Source organism: Excalfactoria chinensis, chromosome 7, assembly GCF_039878825.1.
Source record: "Excalfactoria chinensis isolate bCotChi1 chromosome 7, bCotChi1.hap2, whole genome shotgun sequence".
In the NCBI taxonomy this organism is placed as follows: domain Eukaryota; kingdom Metazoa; phylum Chordata; class Aves; order Galliformes; family Phasianidae; genus Excalfactoria; species Excalfactoria chinensis.
This window is the reverse complement of record NC_092831.1, coordinates 14,995,512-15,000,767: the sequence shown is the minus strand read 5'-3', so window position 1 is coordinate 15,000,767 and position 5,256 is coordinate 14,995,512.

Sequence of the window (5,256 nt, the reverse complement as noted above, 5' to 3'; positions counted from 1 at the left end):
AAATGTTGTGTTTATTTTAGAAGGAAATGACCTTTTTATTACTGTTTTAAAATATTTAAAATTGTTCACATGATTTTCTAATCTGAAAGCTTTAATGTGAAATTCCTCTGGGAAGAGAGCTGATTATAGAAACTCGTGTAACCCAGTTAGTGGGTGAGCACTGAAATTTTAACTAAAAACCTCTTTGCTGTAAACCAGTGTGCAGGGTAATGCAGTAGTGATTAACCCTCAAATTAATAGATGCATACATTATGCGTTAGCTCAGAATAACGTGGCATTTTTAGACATACACAGCAAGTAGATAAACACAAAGAGGCTGAATCTTCTCTCATTTAAAATTTGTGGACTATTGAATTACTGAGCAAGGCTCTGCTTCATTTCTGCAAGTAAAGATACAAAAATGAATTTACTCAACACCTTTGTAAGTTAGAAAAATCCAGTATCTCTCATATACGATCAAGTCTTCTTCTGCCTCATGTTACTGCTGATTGTTGAAAGGTTCAAATCGTACAACACTCTGCTCTTTCCTCTACTGCAACAATTACAGTTCTTACTGTATAGTGCCTTGTAGGATTGGATCCCAGGTGACAGCATCATTGGGCCAGTTGGAATGTTTGCCTCCATATACTCCACTGAAACAGCAGTGCTGAATAAGAAAGTAAAATAGCTTCTGGGTTTTGCTGTTTTTATTCCTCAGTGGCAAGCATTAACAAATTCTGCTCTAAGTTTAGTAACTACAAGTTGTATCTGTTACATAGAAGAAATTAGCATTTTCTAAAAAATTATTTCTGGTTATACTGCATTTAAAAGAATCCAGTAAAAATTAAAAGTAAAATTAATGAAAAGAAGTATAATACATGAGCACTGATCTACAAAACATGTTTTGCTCAGTTTCATGACTTGGAATTTTATATTTATGCCAAGAGACCAACAGTGGAGTAAAATAACAGAGTTGGGGAAGAGAAAAAGCAATTGTCACAATTGTTTCAAGTGAAGGAAAAGCTCCATCCTTTAGTCTTTGCAATGGCTCCCAGAGCCTTGTTCCTTCACTTCTCTTTGTACTTATCAAAAAGCACAATCTGAATTGGGATCAACTGAGGGAGTTCTAATTCTAAACTCCCTAACATATCTGCTCCTGCATAAAGAAACAAAACATGAAAGATAACAGTTTCACTGGTTGTCCCTTCCCTACCAAAGATCTGCCTTCTCAGATATCTTCTTTTCTTGTTTAAGTACAGTGAAACACACAAAGACCCACTGCTTTTGATTCTTTTTTTCTACAAACAGATACAAACCATTGTTTTTGGAAATATGAGCAGCAATAATTATCTTATCTTGTGGGGTTTTTGTTGTTTTATTTTTGTTGTTGTTGTTGTGGTATTTTTTTAATTTTTTTTTCCTGGAGCGCAGTTCATTTCTGACTCAGTAGAAATAGTTCTGAGTTATCCAAATAAAGCTGGAAATAACACAGGAGTTGCATATTCATACACCAATACACAGCTGTAACGTATCCCTGGATACTTTCAGAACTTTAGGAGATGTGGATTTGGTCTTGCTTGAGCCCAAGAAGTCTCATCTTGACTGTTTACATTTAAAACTTGTGAGTAAAAATACTCACATACAGAGAAGTATCCAGGAAATTCAAGAATAGCTGATGTAACTGAAATATCAAGGAAATCAGGACAGTCACTCCAGTGATGAGAGTTACCATGCAGGCTGTACATCCACATCCAACCTGGCCTTGAATACATCCTGGCATGGGGCATCCACAACTATTCCTCCAGGCAGCCTGCACCAGTGTCACTGCCTCACCATCCTAAGTGAATTAAAATGTGCCTGATAAGGAAGACTTGTATGCCAAATGCCAAGCATGCTGATGGTTGCAATCACGTGTTTAATAAAGCTTCTTGAGTTGTTTTTCCTCCCTTTTTTTTTTTTTTTTCTGCACACAACAAAACAAAACATAAATTCCACGTTCCCTATTTCTTTATTTATCTCTTACATCATTATCACTAATGAAAAACCCACTAAAATATAGGTGGATGCTCTTGTTTGAACTGTAGTATCAGCAGCCATGCTCAAATAACAAGGAATCTGGTCTCACTTTCTAAATTCATATCAAATGTTTAATGAAAATATTTATTGTAAATTGTAAAGTTGTTTCAGATCTGAAAACAACTTGGTATGCAGACACTGGCATAAATAATTTGTAAGTAGCGCCTTACATACTTGGAATAAAAAAAGCATGCAGAAAGTCCTTTACATGTGCCTACCCTGAATCCAGCATTCCCTTAAGCTTAACTAGAAATGATAACTTACTCCTGTGATGCAGCAATCAATACACACATATATTACACTTAGTTTACGCACCAATTTGTTTTCTACACTGGAGAAAAAAGACTGTAATAGAAGTTAACCAGCAAATAGTTTAACAGAAGAAAAATAAACAAGATCCAAGCATAGATCACATGTGCAAATCATCACAATGCTCAGTTTTATCAGTGATAGTAAAGGAGCATGTCCTCAATCTTGTAACTGCATGAAGGCATCCCTATGGCAAGCTTACATGTTCTCAGTGTATATCTATGTATGAGTAGTAGACAGAACTGCATTATTAATGAAGAAACATTTTTCTTCATCTAGCTACTTGTATTTTTTTAATGCCCTCTTGGGAAGTTCTTTGATTATCGATGAATACAGAACATAGATCTTCTCTTTGGAATGGAAATTAGGTGGGCCAAATTAAAGTCTCTCACAAGAAGGATTTGCCCCGTTCATGCATTATTGACAGTTTCTATACTGAAACTTCATTGATATTGTAAAGTTGAAGACAGGAAAAAAAAAAAAAAGAAAATTTAATCTATATAAATATTTCACCATTATGAGCTGAGGCAAATCATGTTTGTATAACAGGATTTTGTATAATATAGTTAATATAAGTTTTATTTTGCTTTCAGAAAAGATCTCCTGGAAAACTGTTAACTGCATATATATTCAGTATTTCATACCACCATACACATTTATTTGCAACAAGTCTAAATCTGCACAAATAAACACATTACGTTTATTTCAGTCATGAGTAAAAGGATGCGAGTATTTCATTTGTGATGGCATTGAATTCAGTCACCGCAATACAAGCACTACTAACATGGATCCCAAAAGGCCAGACAAATCTCAGCGTTGAAAATACCAAGCAGAAACTTTGGAATTATACTTAACATAGCAGTATGGGAATAAACAGAAAAGCAGGAGATGGCACAGGACACCACTCACTGGCCTGAAGCACACAAAACACAGACATGAGATCAGATCGTTTCAGAAATTCCTGTGCACAATAATTTCCATGCGGCATATATTAGGCACCAGCTTCAAGGAGAACTGGAAGGTATGTTCATGTCTAGTCCCTCGAACTTCAAAAGTCAAAACTGAACTTCTATTTATAAAGTATGGATTACAAAGCTGACAATTCATTTGAGGCTACGTTTTTACAAATGATGTTGATTGAAATGACTGATCCTGGTGAAATGCCTGTCCTTAAGCCAGGCAATTCTGTTCAACCTGTCATTTTCTTTTGGAGAATTTACAATAAATCATGGGGTGGATAAACCATGTAAGGCCTATTCAGACTGTGATTTCAGTGATCCAGATCATCACTGAACGCTTTTGATGTAATCTTAAAAAGAAAAAAATAAGAAAATCCGGATTTCCTGATGGAAAAGCCTTAGGTGGGATTAAAGCTACTATCAGATGGAGTCAATTCCAGCTGTGCATAAATATTATTATCTGACCTTGCCTCACAACAACAAGTAAATAAATAACTGCAGTTCCAGCAAGTTAACTTCAAACATACACTAACGGCACTGAGAGCTGCAATAAATAAATAAATAAATAAATAAAAATAGGAGGCATAAGTTCCGGAGCAGCCCTGTACATCTTGTCCTTCCTAGAAGGTGGCAGCAGCCACCCCCAAAGTGTCCTTCGTGCTCTGTGCGGGATGCAACCCGCAGCCTCCACTTCGCAGTGCTGTGTAAGGATCTGGGCTCATCCGCGGCCCCCTGTGCAACCCCCCCCCCCCCCCCCAGAGCACGCGCAGCTGCAGCAAAGAGAGGCTAAACGGAGGCTGTGCCGTAACCACAGCAACGCGACTCCGCCAGCAATGCAGCAATGCTGCCATGGACCAGAACTGCCGTTGGGCGCGCGCGCGGTGTTGCCCAGGGGGGGGCAGTGAGCGGGGGCGCGCGGCCTCTTGGCTGAAGTAACGGCCGCGGTGTGCTTTCATCTCGGCCTCTGAGCCGTCTCCACGGCTGCATGCGTGTGTTTTGAGCTCGCTGTGGTGTTCCAGGTGGGGCTGCGAGATGCTCGTGTTGCTGTCAGAGGCTGCGACTGACTTCAGCCTGACCCGAGTCTTGGAAATCAGCACAGGGCCAGAAGGCCAGATATCCTGCTGGAGAGCAACGGGAGAGTAGGGCAGCGCAGGAGATCAGCCACTGGTCAGCCTGGCAGTAGCTGGCACATCAGGTTGCACTGACACAAGTAAGGTGCGGGCATCCTTGTAATGTCTGCAAACTCTCTGACCCTACAAAGGACGGCTCTGGTATCAGCACACTGTGCCACAGGTACCACTGCTGTGTGCACAACATCTGTTTACACAAACCGTGCCTGAGTGACAGCTGCAGGTCCCGAGGCCTTGCCAGAAACACAGGTAAGTTAGTAATGAAGGCGGGAAAAAATAGCGGGAAGAGGAAGTTGTTCAAGTGAAACTCCACACAGTGAAGTAATACAGAACAGCAGTGAGCGAAACCAGAGATCAGCAGTAGTGAAACGAAAGTAAAACAACTGAAGTGGGAAATGAAAAGTGCTGGCGGATGGCTGTACAGTGAATACAAGCAAGAGAGAAAACCGAATTTCTGCACCATCTCTGAACTGAACTCATCCTGCAGTGTTGCTGGGTGAAACCCAAGATTGATGTGAATTAATTTTGTTTTCCACGAGGACAGCAGCCACCTCCAAGGTGCACTTTGGGATCTCTGCAGGATGAAACCAGTGACCTCAGGCTCCCGCAGCTGTGTAAGGAGCTGGGAGTGATGTTCAGACTTATTCATTTATTTTTAAGTTTGAATCACATCTATATAGCAAAGATCACCAGTATTTTGTTATGGAGAACCATTTGTTACGGAGAAGAAAAATAAATTGTGAAGAAAGATGTCATTTGCACAGATATCCAAAGCCTACAGGTTTGCCCTGTTAGAGCCAGTA